Below are 24,034 nucleotides of genomic sequence, written 5' to 3' on the forward strand. Positions count from 1 at the left end.
AGGGGGCAAAGGATATGTTAATGACTCATCAAACCTATTAGATCTGAATATTCCAGGTAAAATGGTCACCTGGTAAGCTGGCCAGAAACTCAGGCTGATGACCTGCTGGGCTGAGGGACCAATAATAGAAAAAAAGTAACTAGGGTCCAGACATAAAGGAAGAGAGAGATAGAGAGATATGGATCTTAGAGAACCAAGGCAGTTTTATTCAAATTAAACCTGAGAAAGGCCAACAGACAATGGAGTCAAACTGGTATTCTCTTTTACAGAATAGGAAGCCTTATCCCTGGGTGAAAATGGTGGTGGTTGGGGTGTGGTGATTAGGAGAGGAGGGTTGTATGTAGGAAGAGTGGGTGGTCAGGTGTTGTAATTTGGGTAGAATATGAAGCATACCTGAAGGGGATCCAATACATCTAGATAGGTCACTTTGCCTCTAGCCACATCCTGTTTTTGTTTTGAGACCCCAGGGCTATCTTCCCCTGGTTACATATTGTTTTTGTAGCATTTGCTAGTTCTGGGAAGGTCTCTGCCAGTTTTCACACATTCCTGAAGGAATAGTGTACAATAAAGTTTGCATTAAATTTAAGTACTTTCCTCATCTATACTAGATTGTATATCAGTTGTCCCATTTATTGCCATTCTGTCTCAGATCAATACAACACATTAAAACCTGTGATAAATTCACTGCAAATAGAAACAAACAAAAAAATGCAACTCCAACTCCCAACATGTTTGTCAGCATCACCTCTTCTGAAGAGCAGTCTCTTTGTGACTGGGAGTTGTAGTCATCCAGGGCCTTTATGTCAAATACATAATTTTCTTTTTGTTGACTACACCTCAGTAAACAAATAATCTACTTAAAGAGATAACCTGATACATAAAAAAACTAGGAAACAGATGCAAGTCTAGTTTGAGACAATAAATATAGATGGTTTTGGGAACTGAGAGAAAAGAAAAATCATAAAAGTGATTGATTGGATGAGATTTTAAGGAGGAGATCTGTACAAAGTGAAACATAAAGACAACATTTAGCTTATCCAAACAATATCATGAGCAGAATTACTCTCATCAGTGTATTGGTGGTTAACCCCCTCTCCCCCCCAAAAAAATAAGTAAATAAGTTGGCTTTACGAGAATGTGTTGGAGAGGGAACAGTCAAGGAATAAGACTGAGTGGGAGCTCAAAGATAATTTTAATCAGGAACAGCCACTTGAACTTTTTTTAATTATCATTTGTAATGTCCACCTGGAAGTAATTTAAAAGTAGCAAGAGTTTAGCAAATGCAAGTAGCATTATAAGTTTATTAAGGTAACATAAACATGTAATTATCAGTCTGATAATGTTAAAATATGCCTACTAGCTATGTACAGAACGGAGACCCCCCCCCCCAACCAACGGACACGCCTTCATCTGCATTACTCCAGCCTTTAGGTTTATGATTAGCCAACAACTTATTTGGCTTTATATGTTAACTCTCTTTTCAGCCACCAGGGTCCAGATGCTAGCATGATGCCAACCAGACTTTCCTGGACAGAGGACCCACCAATGTGTCCTGGATCTCTGATTCCCCAGAACCCTGCCCCTCTAGGGAAAGAGAGAGGCAGGCTGGCAGTATGGATCGACCTGTCAATGCCCATGTTCATCGGGGAAGCAATTACAGAAGCCAGACCTTCCACCTTCTGCACCCTACAATGACCTTGGGTCCATACTCCCAGAGGGATAAAGAATAGGAAAGCTATTAAGGGAGGGGATGGGATACGGAGTTCTGATGGTGGGAATTGTGTGGAGTTGCACCCCTCTTATCCTATGGTTTTGTCAGTGTTTCCTTTTTATAAATGAAAAAAAATGTAAAGGAAAATAATATATGAAAGACTGAGAACTTATTGCATAGAATCCAATTGCCTTCCAAATAGGATGGTTTATTCTGAGCACTGTTCTGAATACTTATCTTCTTTTTACTTGGTTTCTCAATTCAAAATTAACTTCATGAGATAAAAAAAACTACATATATGAAAGTATTTTCCTTTTAACTATTATTTCTCCATACCTAGACTATTGATGTCAAATTCAAATGTTTGAATAAAATGATAAAGGGTCTGGTAGTGGCTCAACCAGTAAAGCAGACACTCCATCACACATGATGACTTGGGTTCAAGTCTCTCTCTCTGTCACTCTTTTTCTCTCTCTCTTCCTTGATATCACCTTCTTTATTTCTCTGTCTCTCACCTCCATCATAAAATAAGGTGAAATAAAAAGGAAAACAAGTTAAAAGTCTCCTAGTGATGGTAAATCCAAGCAAGTGCCAAGCACTAGCGATAATATTGGTAGCAAAAGGGGGGGGGAGTAAAACTAGTAATTATACACATGTTGTAAGAAATAGTTTTCTAAGTTTAAATATTTAACTGTTCCTGTAGTATTAATCCTTAAACTTTTCCTAACATGATTTTCTCAGATTGTTTTTTATTTTAGATTCCCAATGTAACATAAAAATGAATATGACACCTTAAATTTTGCAAAAACTTTGTCAACTAAATTAATATTCTTATATAACATATTATATTCAATTCAGTGGGAAAATTTATTTTATGAAGAGAGAAACTAACAGACTTATAGTTTCTGTAAAAACTATAAGGCCAAGCATGAAAAATTGTCTAATTTTATCAAATAAAACCCTTTACGCAAAATGAAATCGTTAAATTAAATGCTGTAACATTCAGAAACAGATGCTAGAAGTGATGGATAGAAAAATGTTAAGAAACAGGACAAAATCTCAGAAATGTAATTGCTTTATATCAACAGTGAAAAACTATCATTGACTTTACTAAAGTTTCCATTTGCTTTCCAGCTATTGCATTTTAAGTAATTAATTTTCCAGTATCATTTTTGGAAAGTGTAATTTTTGAGCCAAGAAGGAGAGAAATAGGTAAAAATCATCTTTTAACAAGCATATTGCTGTATCTTGACATACACATCTGGAAACATATATCTTCCTGTAGGAGAGGCCTTCCTGTTTCTGATTTAGGAGACAAGGTTTATGATCTGAAAAAACTCAAGCCCTATTGCAGTGATTTTAATGAAAATAGAACTTGAAGCTATAAGGGAACATATGACATACACTTCTGTTTGAGGATTATGATTATAGCTATAACCAAAAATAGTTACCCTGAAGCACCAATGAATGTAAGCACTAAAGCCATGTGTCCAGGGCCTTAAAGAAATCAACAAGTATCTAATGATGACCTTGTCTAGGCATCATAATATTTTCCTTTATAAGTAGACAGTACCTTTTCTTTAACTATTAGTATAGAGAATTTCAAAAGGAGATAAATATGTGAATTCTTGGAAAACAGATCATCTGGCATTTATAAATTAGTAAACTTGGAATCTGTTCTAAGATTATAAGAGAATCATAAAAATACAAAATTTTAAGTAGTTTGGCTTCTCTGTGCCACTGCAACTTATGATATAAGCTTAAAAATAATATTAAACAAACTTTATGTTTCACATATAGAGATAAGGGCATCAACAATAATAAGAAATGTTTCTATGAGGGTTAAATATAAATATTTAGGACTTTCATAAAAGAATTCATTCCTGGGGAGAGTACTAATTATTGTTATTATTATCATTTACATATTTATATTTCCACACAGGGAGGCATGAATTTACTATCTGGAGCAGAACAAGATGTCTACTAAAAGTTCACATGTAAAGCTAAATCTGCCCATTGAAATAGAAAAATGACTGAGGGGATGAACCCAGAACAAAAGAAAATTCAGTCGTGCACTTGGTAGGGAAAGGCAATTGAATGAGTATTTGATAGTTCCAGGATCTTTATTCAGAGAGTAGTGTCCTGAAAGTAGGCCAAGCAGAGGCAAATTAAGAGGGAATCTGAGTAAAGGCAGCAGTTTGGAGGAGTAGTTTATCTTACTCTGGTGGAAAACCTATCATTTTAATTCATGTAGCTAGGCATTGCTTTACATATCATCTCCCCAAATAGTTCAGTCCTATGCATACAATTTCTTGTCCACATTTGAGCATATGACAAAGTGGTTCAGTGGCAACTGAAACCAATACTGCAATGTACATGTAAAATTAAAACCAAACTCTGTGGTTAGTAGCCAAAAAAATACATTGTAATTGAAACCAACCCAGGATTGGATATGAATAATTTAAATGATACCTTTTTTAAAAAGTATCTCTCTTTCTCTCTCTATTTCTTAAATATACTACACACACACACTACATATGTTACAACAGCAGAGTAAATTTAGAAAATTACGAACACTTACCTTCAGAATGTTGTTTGAGCAGAGCTATGAACTACAGTGCTCTCATATATTCATTCTCATGTCTACCTTAGATTCTATGTTTTCTCCTAATTTGCTTGGTTATGCTTTGAGTTATTTATTTATTTTTAGTAATTCATGTTAACCTGGCAGTCCACATATCTGTATAAATATCTCATGGCATTTTTTTCCCTCAAATATATTAGAGTAGCTAATCAAGTCTGGACTAAGACATTCAACTTGTTCTATGTGTCAGTCAAGGAAAGACCCAGCTTAGCTGTCCTGTCAAGGGAAATTTGAGTGGAAAGCTGACTGAAAACATTCTAGTACCTCTAGATTCTCTAGCATGCCTTTCCCAAAACTCAACTCCTCCTAGGATGTTCTTACCCAATAACAAATTATAACAATACTGTTAACGGCTGAACTATGCCTGGCCAAATGTGGGAGTCTGCTAAGACTGAGCCTTTGCTGAAAATTTCACATTGGTCTGATCAAGATATTCTTAAATCTACATTACAGTTCACAGTTCTCCTCCCTAGTTTCCCTATATTTTTCTCTTATTTCAACAAGGATCAAACCTGCATTACTAAAGACTAATCTCACTTTTGCCTAACTTTCCTTTACTCTTTGCAAATATTTCTACCCAACCAATCTCTTTTATGTATAATATCAGCTTGGCATCTCATTCTTTAAGGATCTGAACTGACTCACTGAATCTAAATTCTAAATTGAAGAAGAATCCCTGTTCTTCATGTCAATCCTACTAGGGTTTATGTTTTGTTTTTGTTTGTTTGTGTCAGTTCAGTAACTCAACCACCTAGATAGATAATATATCCTTGTTCTTTCCTCAAATTAGCAAACATCTCTGCCCCACTATTCCTCACTATCAGATATGCACCTTGTGCTTCACTTGCAAAAGAGAACCAATTCTTCTTCTTCTTCTAGCGTTTGCCCTTCTTCCATAGCCAGTCAACAGCTTCAGGTTGAAAGCTGTCAGCAGCTGCTTGTTGCTGGCTTTGAAAGTGACTGGGATCCATGTGGATTCAGTCGGCTAGGAAGGATCGTCAGTTTCCCCAATGGGTACTCACGGGATGCACCACGAGAAGGTCGATCCAATGCATCCCAGAGAACCAATAAGAACTGTTTAATTTGTGTTTTCTCTTCTGATTTTGTTTTTCAACTTCTGCCTGAGAGTGAGATCATCTCATATTCATCCTTCTGTTTCTGACTTACTCCACTTATTGAGTAAACACAAGTAGAACCTGAACTGGAGATGGTTTATTGGACCAAAGTAAAAGACTCTGGGGTGGGTGGGGGGAGAGTACAGGTCCAAAAAGGATGACAGAGGACCTAGTAGGGGTTCTATTGTTATGTGAAAAACTGAGAAATGTTATGCATGTACAAACTATTGTATCTACTGTCAAATATAAAACATTAATCCCCCAATAAAGAAATTTTTAAAAATTGGCAATGACTAATAAAATTCTCAAAAGACAAACTATTAAAGATCATTTTAAAATGAAGTATATAAGACCACATCTACCAAATCACTGCTTTTGTTACATACACTCTGCTTTCTCTCCTACAGTTCCTGTATTACCAGAATCTATTCACACAAGGCCAGTCCCTCCAGCTATGCATTTGAGCTCATCCTCTCTACTATTCTATTTTCATCCTACATTCTCATGTCTTTTTCTCTTGAATACTGATATCATAACATGCCGTAACAATACTTATTAAAATATATTTGACCTTCAAGTCTCTCTCCAGTTACCTTCTTTACTCATAGCCTATCACTGCATTCTTCCAATTCTTTCCTGAACCCACACTGACTTACATACTGTCGCTATGATATAATTTAAATAATTTGTTCTTGACAATATCACAGAGAATGTCCTCTAACTTGCCTACTGCAAATAGCAAATCAACAGCATTTGATGTTGACCAACTCTTCCTTTTTACAAGACTTTTTAAATATTATCTCTCTGTTACTTTTTTCTTGATTCTTCATGCCATCAATTACTACTATAAGCTTTCACAGATTCGTAACTTAACTTTGTGATAATTTTCCCATAGCTTTAAATTTCATCCTTAATTTGGTAACTCCCAAGTTTTGATATCTAGTCCTTACTTCTTCCTTATCTGCAGCCTTTGCCCTAATTGTCTAGTCAATATATCTACGTAAATACCAAGTATATGTCAGAAATATAATATGTCCAAATATAAATTATTGATTTTCCAAATTTTGCTTCTTTGTCAAGTGTCCTTGTTTCAATTTGTATCACCAATGTGTTCTAGTTTATTGAACCAGCAGTATTAAAATACCTTGAAAATAATCACCCAGCAATCAGTAAAGTAGTTCAATAGGTAGAGTACAGAATTTGCATATATGAGGTTTTGGGATCTATCCTCAGCACTACATATACCAGAGTCATTGTACCCTTCCTTCCTTCCTTCCTTCCTTCCTTCCTTCCTTCCTTCCTTCCTTCCTTCCTCCCTCCCTCCCTCCCTCCCTCCCTCCCTTCCTTCCGACCTTTCTTTCTTTCTTTCTTTCTTTTTCTTTTCTTTCTCTCTTTTTTATCTTTGTTTATTTGTGGGCTATAGACAGCCAGAAATAGAGAGGGAAGGGGGTGAAAGAGAGGGGGAGAGAAAGAGAGAGACGTGCAGCACTGTTTAACCACTCGCAAAACTTTCCACCTGCAGGTGGGGACCAGGGGTTCAAACGTGGGTCCTTGCGCATTGTAATATGTGTGCTCAATAAGGTGTGCCAACACCTGGCCTCTCCCATCCTCTTTTCCTTTCTTTTCTTTTCTTTTCTTTTCTTTTCTCTTCTTTCTCTCTTTCATGCACAAAACAAATATATTTGAAAAAGAAAATATTCAAAAAGAATATTTACTTGTTCTACTTTTTCTTACTAGCTCTGATATCAAATATGTATCTAGACAGAATATTTTTCACTTCTACTAACAGCTACTAGTCTGCTCCTCGAGAACTATCCCTTCCTGTTTATTTTTGAATAACTATAAGAACTCTTGTAATCTCTTCGCTTCCATCCTTCATCATTTTAAACTGTCATTTGTCTATAGTTTATAATGTTAGCAATGTTATATCACTCTATTTTCTAAAAACCCCTCTAAGACATTCTCCTTCAGATAAATTTAAAAGCTGTTAGTACAAACTATTAATCTTTAATTTGGCAGCTTCCCAACCTTCCCCCTACATCTCTGATGCCATCTGCCAGCTAACACTCTGCCTTGGTTATTGTATATCAGCTGCATTGACCTCGTTGGACATCTTCCATAAATTCCTACCTGTTTTGCATGAAATTCTGTTTGGGAGAAACTCCCTAAATATATTTGTATAATTTACTTCTTTACTTATTCTTTCTTCTTTATTCAAATGTTTCCCTAGCAGAGAAATTTTCCTTAAAAACAATATATAATATAGCTGTCATATAATTTTCACTCTGTCACACTCTATCCTCCCCTAGATGTGATTTTTCATAGTATTTAAGTACAAGTTTTCTATTTATTTATATATATATTTTTTACCTCCAGGGTTATTGCTGAGGCTTGGTGCTTGCACCATGAATCCACTGCTCCTGGTGACCATTTTTTCCCTTTTTTGTTGCCTTTGTTGTTTTGTCGTGGTTGTGGTTATTATTGTTGTTGGATAGGACAGAGGAAGAAGACAGAGAGGGAGAGAGAAAGATAGATACCTGCAGACCTGTTTCACGCTTGTGAAGTGACCCCACTCAGGTGGGGACCCGGGGGTTCGAACCGGGATCCTTAAGCCAGTCCTAGCACTTCGCGCCATGTGCACTTAACCCGTTGTGCTACCACCAGATCCCCCATGTTGCCAATTTCTTATTCATACACACAGGTAAGTTCATTCATAGGATGAATTTTGTACTCTCCTGTATTATGTATTTGGGAATGCATTACAAGTCTGCAGAACAATGGATGTTTATTCTGGTTGCAGATGCATAAAATAAGTAAACAAACAAAGGGGAAGAGTCAGGGAGTCCCAGTTATCAGATGTAAAGTAGCAAGTAAAATAACCTGGCAAACTGTCTCTGACTAATAATTCAAATCTGGTCATCCTAATTAAGGTATACAATAATAATGCTGGTTATTATAAGTAGTCTATAGACCTTTTGCAATTAAATTACTAGAAGCAAAGAACACTGTGCAGAAAAGGATTGGTACACATGGTCATAAAGAAATATTTCTAAAGCAGGACTTTCTAGGCCAAATTTTCAAATTGATCCTTAATTGGTAGTTGGAACTTGGATTCTGAGAGCCTTTCTACTATTTTCTAAATTATAAAGTTTTTAAATTCTGTGTAGGACATTTGTGTAGTGTGGTCTAAAGCATCTACTTTCTTTCTAAGAGGTGAAATTTAGATATGTTTTAGACAGACCGTAATTATGTGATTAGCCCCCAACCCCCTTACTTAATACGTCTTCAATATCTCTTCTAGACAAAACCGTGCTCATACTGTTGCATTTTCATAGCTGCAGGAGAATTTGCTTGTCACAGTTCATCAGAAGGAAAGAGAGTGTGAAAGCCTACAGAAATACTGTTTCACATTCCACTTGTCTTTTTTTCTTTGTGATTCAGCTGTAAAAAATATTTTTAATCTATATAGTAAATCTTAGGAGAAAAACTATATCTTAAGTTATATAAGTCACTCTAGGAAATCTTTGATGTGGGTACAGTGTTAGAGGCTCCAAAGCACTATGATCAAGTATCAGGCTAAAATTTACCATGTAATAGAAGAATTATATGTAATTCAGTCATATTTAATACTACAAATGGGGATATATTGGGGAGTGAAAAATATAAGTAAGGTAAACTTGTATTACTTCCAGTTAGTTCCTCTCTGAGGGCAGATGTCTTCCCTTTGTATGGAAGGGAGGAAAATAATAAAGAAATGACCATCGTAGAGAGCAAAAAATTAAAATTTTTAATAAAATTTTATTTATTTACTTATTAGATAGAGACAAAGAGAAACTGAGGGGTTAGGGATAGAAAAGAAAGGAGACAGACAGCAGACACCTGATGCCTGGCCTCACCACTTGTAAAGCTTCTCCCTGCAGGTGGGGACTGGGGGCTGGAACCCAGGTCCTTGTGCTCAATCAGGTGCATCACCACCTGACCCCAACAACAGTGTTTTTTGTAGGGATTTATGACCTCAAGCTAGGGTCTCAAAGAAAAATATAATAATAAAGCCCTTCAACACCTTTCCACTGGACAAAATTTTAGATGGACAGAATCTTTATGGAACATCATGCTAAAATTCTGTGGTCGATGGATAAATGCTATCACAGTACTCTCCTGATGGAGGGGGTATCCTACTTAGTAACATTTGTGAAGTTTTATGATGTAATACTCTCCTGTGTTCATTTATTGAAGCATTTATTTATTTTTATTTTTTTTAAATATTTATTTTATTTATTTATTCCCTTTTGTTGCCCTTGTTGTTTTATTGTTGTAGTTATTATTGTTGTTGTCATTGTTGGATAGGACAGAGAGAAATGGAGAGAGGAGGGGAAGACAGAGAGGAGGAGAGAAAGATAGACACCTGCAGACCTGCTTCACCGCCTGTGAAGCGACTCCCCTGCCGGTGGGGAGCCGGGGTTCGAACCTGGATCCTTATGCCGGTCCTTGTGCTTTGCGCCACCTGCGCTTAACCCGCTGCGCTACAGCCCGACTCCTAGCATTTATTTTTAATGAGAGAGAGAAAGTGAATTAGTGACTGGAGCACAACGTCTCTCTGACATATGCAATGCCAGGGATCAAGGCTGGGAACTCACGCATGCAAGTCTTATGCTCTACTGTTTAGCAACCTGCCCATCCCAGTGTGACATATTTTAAGAGACCAGTTGTTAGACATTCGGAAAAAATAGTAATTAAACGGGAGTTGGGCAGTAGTGTAGCGGGTTAAGTACAGGTAGCACAAAGCGCAAGGATCAGTGTAAGGATCCCGGTTCAAGGCCCTGGCTTCCACCTACAGGGGAGTAGCTTCACAGGCGTTGAAACAGGTCTGCAGGTATCTATCTTTCTCTCCCCCTCTCTGTCTTCCCCTCCTCTCTCCATTTCTCTCTGTCCTATCCAACAACGACGACAATAAAACAACAAGGGCAACAAAAGGGAATTAATTAATTAATTAATTAAAACTAAAAAATAATTAATTGGATCTTAAAAAGTCTATTAAAATCTAGTTACAACACATTATAAGTAAAAAAATGAAATGCAAGCTAAGTGAAACCATAAGGTTAGATCTAGTAGAGAGATGCATATTCCTCAAGTCATAAATATTATTAATAATCTAATAATGTCTCATGTACATATAGTACTGAAAAAATGCATAAATATAAAAGAAGGCACTCAAATGAAAACTTTGATTGAGGTTTCCTTAAATTCCAATAAATATTTCATGTTCAATTCTAATTTCTTATCAACATATTGACATCAAATTAAAAATCCATATATTACTATAATTGATTGTCCACATAAAAATTTACATATACTAGGGGAATTATAGAGGTTCTACATCTGCAGTAAAATACTCCAAAAAAGAAATGCAAACAATAGGGGGTGGGTAGTGGCACACCTAGTTGAGCGCACACATTACAGTACAAAAGGATTCAGGTTCGAGTCCCTGGTCCCCACCTGCAGGGGGAAATCTTCACAAGTGGTAAAGCAGTGCAGCAGGAGTCTCTGTCTCTCTCCCTCTCTATCTCCTCCTACCCTCTTGATTTCTGGCTCTCTATCCAATAAATAAAGATAATTTTAAAAAATTTTAAAAGAAATGCGAACAACCTATCCTATTTGATATTTCATCATGAAAGCAAATATAACTTTCATTTTTTATTTTTGTTTAAAAATTATAGTGCTCTCAGTAAAGCAGAGTTTATTATCTTAACTCACTACTGAATCTAAAGTTTCTTAAACAGCTTTTTTATTATAATAAGTAAACATTTATTGGATTAACAAATATATACTCAAAGATACATCTATTTTTTCACATGATTCTTGACAATCATACAAATATATGTGAGGCCAAAATATGTTCCTGATGAACTACTATTTATATTTGTGTCTATCTGTATCTAGTTTTTTGACTCCACTATGAACACATATTTTCTATTACTCAGAGAAACTTTTCATAAATGTTTCTGAGTATATTAGTCTATCACTATTGATTGGAAGTGAATTGTACATTGGTATCTTTTATATAAACTGTACTTTCAAATAGTTCTCACACTACTTAAATGTGATGAGGGAAAAGCATGATGAAATAAATTTAACAGAAACAACGTGACTAAGAAGGAATTGTGATAAATTTTAATATATATTTGTTTCATTTTAGTGAGAGAGAGAGAGACAGAAACACCTAAGCATTGCTCAGCTCTGGATTATAGTGGTGTAAAGGACTGTACTTAAGACTTTGTAGCATCAGGCTTGAAAGTCATTTTACAAAATCATCATGGTATCTCCCCTACTCTGTGTCCATGTTTTGAAATGCTACAAAAATTGATAATTGTTGTTTTCGACGGGCTATGTTGTTTTTGCTGGGCTGGCTTCACGGGCGGGTAACAGACGACCAAGGGACTCATGGTTGAGCTGTAGGCAGTATCTCTTTATTCATGCAGGACGCAGCGCAATCTAAGCCGAGCTGAGCTAAACTAAAGGTACAGTACAGTACAACTCACAATGCTGTCTTTATATATACTTGCCAAGTAGGGTGGAAACAGGATGTGACATAGAGAGGGTGGAGAGAAAAGTGACTGGCGAAAATCAGAGTGTGACAAGGAGGGGGTGGAGCAGGCGAGAATCCTATCACTGAACCACAAATGCCCTGGAGGGAGGGTGGTACTTGTTAACAGTGGTTATGTAAATAGAATGAAGTGGTTATGTAAATAGAATAGTGTTAAGCAGGGGGATTTAAACCAAATGAAACAGAAGGGGTCTCATGCATACCAACAGATAATATTTCCAAAATTCAGATGAATAGTTAATAGAATTAGCTTTTTATTGTGTTAATTTGTTAAAATAGCTATTTTATAATTTAGATATACACATACACACACGTATGTGTGTATGTGTATATATATATATATATATATATATATATATCCATTTAATCTGCGATACAAATAAAAAATAAAAAGCAACTCAATGGCTAGAGTTTATCAGTGATATGTGAGAGACACACATATGTAGTATGACAATGTTTACACATTTTGATAATAGAAAAATTCCCTTGGCCTTTGATCATAGTATCAACTCACCAGGTAATTATTTTGCTTGAAAAAGAATTAAATTTTCAAAGGTATGATGCCAACACAATTGTTAATGGAAGAAGTAATCTCAGTACTCCAATACGTGTGTAAATAATTTATATTTACACTTATATTTAGCAGGCACAAATTTCAATGTTTCCTTCTAAACAAGAAAACATTTTCCAAAAATTTACGGTTTAATTAGAGTATAGTATCACAGAAAGAACATTGTTCCCACTCAGACAAGCAAAAAGTCAAACAATCTATGAAGTTACAACTTGTTTTGAACAAATCAAGCAGTTGATGTCATAAAAGACAAAAAGTAAAATCTGAAGAAATATCTGGCAACTTCAAGGCAATGCAAGTGGGATTTGGCACTCAATCTCAGAATTTTTCATGAATTTATTACAAAGCGCTAAGATTTTTGGCAAAGCAAGAAACTGTAAAAGCCTCCTTTGTGGTGTAGGACTGGAAAAGAAAAGCTGCTGCCACTGAAGAAAAACAAAGTCTCAGGAGTTGGGCTGTAGAGCAGTGGGTTAAGGGCACGTGGCGCAAAGCGCAAGGACCGGCATAAGGATCCCGGTTCAAACCCCGGCTCCCCACCTGCAGGGGAGTCGCTTCACAGGCTGTGAAGCAGGTCTGCAGGTGTCTATCTTTCTCTCCCCCCCTCTCTCTCCCCTCCTGTCTCCATTTCTCTCTGTCCTAACCAACAACGATGACAACAATAGTAACGACAACAATAAAAAGAAACAAGGGCAACAAAAGTGAATAAATAAGAAAATTTTAAAAAAATTAAAAGAAAAAATAAAAACAAAGTCTCAGTTTAAAAAAAAAAAAAATATATATATATATATATATATATATATATATATATATATACTCTTTTGGGGGGGGGAATCCTAAGTCACCAGTTAGGGAGAAAGAAAAAAGGATGAACAAGCAGTTGTGGCTATGAGAAAGAACCAGAAAAACATGTTTTACTCTTGAGAAGGAAGTAAGAGTTCTCAGATCCAGGTTATATATTAGAAGCATCCTACATTTGGCAGAAGCTAGTGATAAGAGAACCCTCTATCCCAAGAACTGACTCAGGACAACAGAGACAGAGCAAGGGTCAATGGTCAACCATTGCCAAGTCCGGCCAACTCAGCACGGATTACTAACCTTCAGCAGTCTGTCCCTGTAGTGGAGACCAGGGAAGAGACCTACTCTGAAGTAAGAAGCACGTGGGAAAGTTAAAAATAGTAGGAAAACAGAAAACTGACAATCTATGTTGTCTCCTGTACACAGGTTAAATCTTGTATACGTTGAGGCAGAAAAGACACTAAAGGTAATTGTGACTATAGCAAAACCCACACTCAGCGTTATTTTTAGGCAAATTAAAAATGAAATGAACCTCATGCTTACATTTACTGAAACAAAATCTGGAAATACCTTACCCGGGAACATGCCTGTTTTGATGTGCACTTGATCCAGGTTTGATTCCCACAGGAAGCTTCAATGGTTTGGTTGTTCATTGTCTGTCGCTCTCACCCCCGCCCTTATTTTTCTTCTCTCTTTATATTTGAAAAAGTCAGTCCAGAGCAGTAAACCCCAACAATGACCAAAAAGTCTGAGAAAAAAATTCCAACCCAAGAATTAGCTAACAATTAATAATATTTTTTTAAATTTTTTATTTACTTATTCATTTATTTGTTATTGGATAGAGACAGAGAGAAATTGAGAAAGAAAGGGGAGATAGAGAGGAAGACAGAGACACCTGCAGACCTGCTTCTCCGCATGTGGAGAGACTCCCCTGCAGCTGGGGAGCCCGGGGCTTGAACCCAGATCCTTACAACATGGGTCCTTGCACTTTGTGCCACATGCGCTTAACCTGCTGCATTACCGCCCGACTCCCACAATTAATAATATTTTTTAAGAAAGAAAATCTAAATAATATGACTTACAGATAAAAACAGAATTCAAGCCATTTGTGCAACAGATACTAAGGCATGTCCTGCAGGCAAAAGAAATTGATATAAGACCCACCTGCACCTCAGGTACTCTATAAAGAAAAAAAATAAACATACTAAAATAAAGACTGTGACCTTTAACATCAAGGTGCATACATATTTTAGTCAGCAATGCAAGGTCTTGATAAAGTTGGAACAGTGGATGTTGAAAAAGAATCTCTTTGATAGTGGCAGGAAAGAAAAGAAACTATGTTGAAATATTCAGAACACCCATTCCTTTAAATGTTTGCTGGAGGGTGAAACTAAACTGAGCCTAATCTGCTGGGGTCAAGGGCAGTTCAGTTAGCCTGGGGGAAGGGAAGACCTAATGTCCATCCGTTCCTTATAGCCTTCCACTCAGGAGAAGGGACATAGTCAATTGGAAACTGCTTTGACCATTCTAACCCAATGATGGCAGGCATAAACATGAGAAAAATATACGGAATTCACAGGTCAATGATAAAAGCCCACAGAAAAGCTGAGGCATATCCATTAGACTATAAAATGCCTTTTGCCACCCCATGCCATAGAAAGGCCTAAGTACAGCAGATCCTTTTACCCAGTACATCATGCTCTGCTATAAAGAAAAATTGCAGGCATACTAAAGGGCACAAATCAACTTTATAAAGTAAGCATCAGAATCAGACTAAGAAAATGGCAGTGCCTTGGGATTTTAACAGTTCTGCTATGAATAAGATGCTATGTATTTCAACGAGTAAAGTACAACCTACAAAAACAAATGAGCAATGTAAACAGAAATATGGAAATTCTACCAAAGAACCAGAACACTAAGCTTGATATAGAAAACTGTGGCATAAACGAAGAATACCTTTGATGGATTTATCTGTAGAAAAGGTACAACTGAGAAAAGAATATGTAAGCTCAAAAGTATCACAATAGACCTCACCAAAAAGTGGAAAACAAGAAAAAGAATCAGTGAAAAAAAAAAAAAGTAAGAAATAATCTATAATAGCTGGACAATAATAATAGTATAAGAAGAAAGAGTAAAAATGTTTAAAGCTATACTGAAAGAAACCTGCCTTATAAGAAATGTTGAAAAAATCATGTTGAGTGAAATAAGTCAGAAACAGAAGGATGAATATGGGATGATCTCACTCTCAGGCCGAAGTTGAAAAACAAGATTAGAAAAGAAAACACAAGTCGAACCTAAAATGGAATTGGAGTATTACACCAAAGTAAAAGACTCTGGGGTGGGTGGGTGGGTGGGGAGAATACAGGTCCATGAAAAATGATGAATGAAATAGTGGGGGTTGTATTGCTAAATGGGAATCTGGGGAATGTTATGCATGTAAAAAAAAAAAAAAAAAAAAGGAAGAAGAAGTAGAAACGCAAAGCAGAAATTGACTGAGTTTGGAGTATGGCACCAAAGTAAGAAAGCAGAAGTATACTAGAGTTTGCAGTGAGTACCTCCCTAATACTTCCTCTCCACTTTTCCAAGCTTTGGGTCCATGATTGCTCAACAATTTGTTTGGCTTTGTATGTTAACTCTCTTTTCAGTCACCAGGTTCCAGGTGTCATCAGGATGCCAGCCAGACTTCCCTGGATTGAAGACGCCACCAATGTGTCCTGGAGCTCAGCTTCCCCAGAGACCCATCCTACTAGGGAAAGAGAGAGGCAGACTGGGAGTGTGGACTGACCATTCAACGCCCATGTTCAGCGAGGAAGCAATTACAGAAGCCAGACCTTCTACCTTCTGCAACCCTCAATGACCCTGGGTCCATGCTCCCAGAGGGATAGAGAATGGGAAAGCTATTGGGGGAGGGGGTGGGATATGGAGATTGGGCGGTGGGAATTGTGTGGAGTTGTACCCCTCCTACCCTATGGTTTTGTTAATTAATCCTTTCTTAAATAAAAAAAAATAAATAAATAAATTAAAAAAAAAAAAAGAAATGTTAATAGTGGGCGGGTGGTAGAACAGCTGGATCAGTGCACCTGGTTAAGCACACATGGCCATGCAAAGCACAAAGACCTGTGCAAGGACCAGCTCAAGGATCCCGGTTTGAGCCCCCGGCTCTCCACCAGGAGGGGGGTCACTTCACGGGTAGTGAAGCAGGTCTGCAGATGTCTTTCTCTTCCCCTCTTTGTCTACTCTCCTCTGTCGATTCCTCTCTGTCCTATCCAACAACAACAGCAATGTCAATAATAATAATAATAACGACGACGACAACAACAAGGGTAACAACAAAATGGGAAAATTAGCCTCCAGGAGCAGTGGATTATTGTGCAGGCACCAAGCCCCAGCAATAACCCAGAAGGAAGGAAGGAAGGAAGGAAGGAAGGAAGGAAGGAAGGAAGGAAGGAAGGAAGGAAGGAAAGAAGGAAAGAAGGAAGGAAGAGGGAAAGAAGGAAAGAAAGAAAAGAAAGGTTAATGCATTGGATCGACCTTCCCGTGGTGCATCCCGTGAGGACCCATTCATTGGGGAAACTGACGATCCTTCCTAGCCGACTGAATCCACATGGATCCCAGTCACTTTCAAAGCCAGCAACAAGCAGCTCCTGACAGCTTTCAACCTGACGCTGTTGACTGGCTACGGAAGAAGGGCAAACGCTAGAAGAAGAAGAAGAAGCAATTTCTTGAGAGTAGGAAAACACTAACAGGAAGAATTCATTATCTACATAAAGGCAGAGAATAAGAAAAGAAAGTTCAATTAGATAAGAAGTAAACTATATACACTTTTTTTTTTCTTTTTGTAACTACAGGGTCTTTGCTGGGTCTTCCTGCCCACTTGGTTCAACTGCTTCCAGAAGATTTTGTTGTTGTTGTTCATTTTGCTTGTTTGTCTGTTTGCTTGTTTGCCTTTTTTTCGAGCATGAGATTCAGAGAAAGAAAAAGGAAGAGAGGGACGAGTTAAAAAAAGAAAAAGCAATACTTTATTTTAAAAATTTTAATTATTATTATTTAATTTTTTTATTTAATTTAATTTATTTATTTATTCCCTTTTGTTGCCCTTGTTGTTTTATTGTTGTAGTTATTATTGATGTCATTGTTGTTGGATAGGACAGAGAGAAATGGAGAGAGGAGGGGAAGACAGAGAGGGGGAGAGAAAGACAGACACCTGCAGACCTGCTTCACCGCCTGTGAAGGGACCTGCCTGCAGGTGGGGAGCCGGGGGCTCGAACCGGGATCCTAACGCCCGTCCTTGAGCTTAGCGCCACCTGCGCTTAACCCGCTGTGCTACAGCCCGACTCGACTCCCAATTATTTTTTATTTACTGAATAGAGATAGCCAGAAATTGAGAGTAGGAGAATATAGGGACAGAGTCAGAGAGACATCTGCAGACCTGCTTCGCCACTTGGAAGTTGTGCATTCAGCCAGGTGTGCCACCACCTGTCCCAACAAAGCACCACTTCACCTCTCATGAAGCTTCCCTAGTGCTCCTAGATGGCAGCCATGCTCTCCACCCAGTTTGATTACTGGCATATGGTAAGATGCACACTTTACCAGGTGAGCCATTTTCTGGGTAAATGTCCATTTTTCTTAGTCCTTTTATTCATTTATTTTACTACAGTAATGCTATTATTTTTCAACTGACAATTATCTTCAGAGGGGAAAAAAACAGAGCAAATAAAAGACAAAGGTGCTAAATGAAAAATGGCAAATGCTAATCCAATCCTATCAATACTCATTTTTATCAATGGTTGAAATTTACGAGTTTATCAAGGAACAATTTATATGTTATCTCTTAATCACTAATAGAAATACGCAAATTAAATATATGAAGTAAAAATTGATATAACTACAGGAATAGATGAATCCACTATCCTAAGGAAAGACATCAATACTCCTCCATCAGAAATTAGTAGTTACAACAAACAAAAAAATTGTGGGAGAAATTTTAAAATACTTTAACGAAATAGGAACAAAAACATAACTTACCAATATTTGTGACACTCAGTGAAAGTAGCAATATAAAGGAAACATAACATTCAACACATAAATTAGGGGAAAAAAAAAGAAAGAAAAAGAAAAAAGACTGAGGGAGTCTGGTGATAGCGCACTGGGTTAAGTGCAGGTGGCGCAAAGTGCATACACCGGGGTAAGGATCCGGGTTGGTGCCCTAGGCTTCCCACCTACAGGGGAGTCACTTCACAAAAGGTGATGGAAAGCAACTATCTTTCTCTCCCCCTCTCTGTCTTCCCCTCCTCTTTCCATTTCTCTCTGTCCTATTCAACAATAATGACATCAATCACAACAACACTAGAACAACAAAGACAACAAAAGGGAATAAATAAATATACAAAAAAAAATTTTAAAAGACTGAAATGAGTAATCAAGGTTTCTATTTTGAATAGCTGAAGAGAGAAACCAAACACAAAAAATAAAGAGATAACAAACATAAAAGCAATCTGTGAGTCTAAGAATCAAAAAAACAATATAGAAAACCCACAAAAGATCTATAAAATCAAAACTGAGGATACTGCAGTTATTCAGATACACTCATATGCACACACAGGTACAATCTGTGATTTGCAAAATCTATGTCATAAAATGAATAAATGGTAAGCCTAAATTATGATAGAAGGTTATGATTAGTGAAAGGAAGACACTGTGCATATTGCCTTAACAGAATATGTTTCCTATCCTAAAGTCAAGCAACAATTTTTACCCTAATTATCTAGCCACCAAAGTAAAAAGAAAGTGAACATCAGGATAATTTGCAGAGAATAAGAGTCTACAATGATTTAAGTGGAAGCAAATGTCTCCTGATATCTCAATATGGAAGTTTAATCCCATCTGTCTATTTTGTTGTTGTTCTGTTATGTAAAGGAGTTACAAGGGAAAACAATAAGTAAAATAGTGTATATTTTACAACTTTACTTGATCAAGCATTAAAATTCCGTATTACATTTATTGTACAGACATTTGCAAGTAAAGTTGTAAGTCATAGTTTATTTCTTTTTTTTTAGTTTTATTCTTTATTAGTGATTTGATATTGATTCACAAAATTATAAGATAATGGGGGTATAATTCCATATGGTTCCCACCACCAGAGTCATGTGTTCTCATCCCCTCCATTGGAAACTGCAACTGCAGTAGTTTTCCCAAGGTTACCAATACAGGCTGATCTATACCTGTCTATGATACATATATTCTTATTGTCCATTTTTTCACTGGTCCTGCTTTCACTTATTTGCTAAGTCATTCCTACACCTATTAAACTTTTAAGTGACTTTCCTTTCTTCCTCTTCTTTCTAAGATAAGAGAAACAGTGTCTGGCTTCCTCTGCTGTTTTCCAAATTCATTTTCATTTCATTGAAGGTATAAAAACAAGATTCCTGGTAACAAACACTTTGGGTCCTGGTGGAATGAGGTTACAAAACTTTCTGTTCTACTTCCTCTATTATTTACCCTTCTGAGAATATGGACCAAAAATTCTTTTTAGGGAGCAGAAGGTGGAAGTTCTTGTTGCTATGAAGTTCTTGTTACTGGGCATGGGCATGGGAAGGTCAATCTATAGCCCAATCTGTTTTTATATTTTCCTAGTGGGGTAAGGCCCTGAAAAGATGAAGTTCTAGGAAACATTGGTGAGAATCATCTGCCCAGAGAATTCAGGATTGAATCATAGTAGCATCTGGAACTTGGTGACTAAAAGGTAGTAAGATGCAAAGTAGGGACCTTAGGGCAGAAGGAAGCTAGGAAGTGTATTTTAGATATGCTCCTGGGAGCCTAACTATAACTTAATCTTTAAAATAAAATTTACATGAGAAAAATTATTATGTCCAAAGTAAGCTAATTATCTGGCACCATCTACCCAGGGAGTGATTATAGTAGGCTCAGAATATGAAACCTGGTGATTCTATTTCCTTTTATCTCCTCAATCAATCACGTATATGATCACAACCTTTTTTTTTCATAACCTAAATCTGAGATCGAAAGAAAATAAACATATCTTTGATGCTTGATTCCAAGAATTAATTTTCCGATAGTATGTCATATTCTCACATACTCAGATACCCTCACAATCAATGTTAGCAATATATTGATGTCACATTCTAGCAATTCTAACTGTACTTTTTTAGCCTAAATTTTGGTGTCCATCACGATAATCAATATTTTGTTTACAGCCATGTTTTTTGTTCCCTATCTAGGATTATTTTCTGATGAATGTTAAATCTATAGGTCTATATCTGTATATCAGCCAATATAGCTCTTTATAATTGGGTACTTTTCTCTAGTATGCCTTCGCTTTAGTAAGTTACACAATGATGCCAAAATCATGTATCTTGGGATGCTGCCATCTTCAGAATCACATTGTCACCAAAGAGAAAAAAGCAAAAAAAATAGTATTGTTCTTAAAATATACCATATTCTTCCATGCACATACATTCACATACTCTCACATACTGATTCCCAGTTGTCATTTAAAATGACATATACAGGATGGAAGAATTCAGAATTTTCTCTAATAACCAGTGAATATTGAATGTTTTTATGTCTATTAATCATCTGGAAACATTCTTTTTCTTTTTTTTTTTTGCCTCCAGGGTTATTGCTGAGGCTCGATGTCTGCACTATGAATTCACTGCTCCTGGAGGCCATTTTTTCCCTTCTGTTGCCCTTGTTATTTATCATTATTGTTATTATTATTGTTATTGCTGACACTGTTGTTGGATAGTACAGAGAGAAATCGAGAGAAGAAGGGGAGATAGAGAGGGGGAGAGAAAGATAGACACCTGCAGACCTGCTTCACCCCCTGTGAAGCAACTCCCCTGCAGTTGGGAGGCCGGGGGCTCAAACCCAGATCTTTATGCCGGTCCTTGTGCTTTGCACCATGTGCACTGTGCTACACCCCCTTGGACACATTCTTTAGTAAAAATGCTATCCATATTATTTCTGGATTTATTGTCAGGACTTTTTTTTTCCTTCCTGACTTATGTGATTTCTTTATATACTTTATTTATTAACCTTTGCTACATGGCATGTAAAGATCTCCTTTTTCTTGGAGTGCCTTTCTGGTTTTTAGATAGTTCCTTTGACAATACAGGAGCTTCTTGGTTTAATGTGGTTGCATTTGGTATTTTGTTTTTGCTTTTCTTGATATTGGACTTGATTCATTTTAATACTTTATTTTAATTTGGATGAGACTGAGAAAAATTGAGAGTGAAGGAGAAGTAGAAAGGGAGAAAAGAAGGGAGACACCCGCATCACTGCTTCAACACAGATGAAGCTTCCCTCCTGCAGGTGGAGACTGGGGGCTTGGACCCAGGTTCATGTGCATTGCAATATCTGCCCTCTACTAGGTGCATCACCACTTCAAAGATGATTCTCAAGAAAACATCATGACATATTCCACTAATACTTTCTTTTATGTATTTTATAGTTTCTGGTCCAACATTCACATTTTTGATTCATTTACAATTGACTTTTGTGCATAGTGAGGTACAGTTATTCAATTTCCCCAGAATCTTATGCTTAAAAAAAAATTCTGTAATGGTTTTGGGCCACTTACCAAAATTTGTCTAATGCGACTCAACTATAAGAAATTATAAAATATTCTCCTTTCCACTTTTTGGATAAAACTTGAAGAGATTTTATTAAATGAGAGAAGTCAGAGGGAGAACAAACATCAGATTCCTGCCCCACTAGTGGGAGAGACAGACTGGGAGTATGGATTGACCTGCCAATACCCATGTCCAGAGGGGAAGCAAATACAAAAGCCAGACCTTCTACCTTCTGCACCCCACAATGATCCTGGGTCCATACTCCCAGAAGGATAAAGAATAGGGAAGCTATCAAGGGAAGGGATTGGATACAGAGCTCTGGGGGTGGGCATTATGTGGAAATGTACCCCTCTTACTCGATAGTTTTGTCAATATTTCCATTTTATAAATAAAAAAATTTTTAAAGAAGAAAACGTGCTTGTAAAGGGTAGAATTCATGCTCCATTTTCTAGCTACCAGTGTCATGAGTATAAAGTAACTATAGGGGTGGCAACATTGATAGCAGCAACTGCTTGGTAACTTCTGCACTGCAAATCAACTGATTTGGTCTTTAAATTAAAAAAATTATATTTTTAACTTTTTTTTACCCAAATTCACTAATTATATTTACTCACCAAATTCCTTGAATTAAATAGATTTCCAGTGTTTAGTAGCTGAAGAGGGTACAGTAAACTGACTCATGAAATTGATTTATCTGACCCAGTTGTTTAGAAAGTGGGAAAACAGAATATTATTAATACACAGATGTGTGCCACACTAGTCACAAAAATCGTTATCCTGTAATTCTCTGGAATTCAATGCGCATTGAAAGCAATTTTTAACAGAGCAGCTGGTGGCTGAGATAGACAGTTTTAATGACACTGAGTAGTACAAATAATGTGAAGTAGGTTGACTATTCTAATAACACTAGAGATATTTTAATTTAACACAAGAGAGTGAGTTCAGCATTTTAAACTCTGTTTAAGCAATGACAAACAATAAGAAAACACCATGGCTTATATGAAAAGCAATTTATATCTATTGCAATCACTGGGCCAGACTGCTGAAACTCAACAGCAGTAGCAAAAAACCACTGCAGGGGGCTAAAATGATGTTATAGTGATTTATTAGTCCAGATAGATGTAACAAAATTTTTGACTAAGACTCAGAAAAGTGGAATAGGGAATTTAGATGAATTACAATCAATCTAAAGATTTTAAACCAAAAATGAGGGGGGAAAATCTTCTTAAAAGAAGAAAAGTGTCATTCTGGCTGGTGATGAAAGTTTTGGTGATCTGTGCTGATCTGACCTGAGGCAGTTGCCTTGTAGATGAACAGAGACAGTCCTCACCCTCCACCTATCATCCCACATTGACTCCAGGATTATAAATAGATAAAACCCCACCATCCTCAAGGTAGCAAGTATAAATTCTGATCTAGTAGTAAACACTTGCTCTCAGAAGAATTATGTAATATTACTGATTTATATAGAAAGAGCAGATAACTATATACAAATATTTTTGGTGGATATTTTTATTCAAACAGTGTAAACATAAGAAAGTTGAGACTTTTCATAAATTAACTCATAAACAATTTATCTATGACTTGTACTATGGAAAATTTTATTTACACAGAAGTTAAAGCTTTTTACACATAGGCTAAATTCTATTAGATGATTCTAGGGGAAACACAGTGACCCAAAATAGAACTTGAGGATGTGAGGGTGGCTTGACTAGACATCTGTCACCCCATTGATCATTAGGGTTGATTCCTTGATCTGTCTGGCTAGGGGCGTGTCTCCCATACTGCTCCTCTGCTTCTCACTTGGTCTAGAGGATGACCTTCCCCAATAAGAGTCTGCAGTAGAAGTTATACAAGAAGGTATGCTACCCTGCTAGGACCTATAAACAAGCTCTTCAGGTCCAAAACATTACTGAAAATGTCAAATAAAGGGATCTGACATTGATGAAACCAACAGTAACCAGTTCAGTAGTTATAGTTACATAGTGATAAATTATCAAATA

Source organism: Erinaceus europaeus, chromosome 9 (genome assembly GCF_950295315.1).
Source record: "Erinaceus europaeus chromosome 9, mEriEur2.1, whole genome shotgun sequence".
Classification (NCBI taxonomy): domain Eukaryota; kingdom Metazoa; phylum Chordata; class Mammalia; order Eulipotyphla; family Erinaceidae; genus Erinaceus; species Erinaceus europaeus.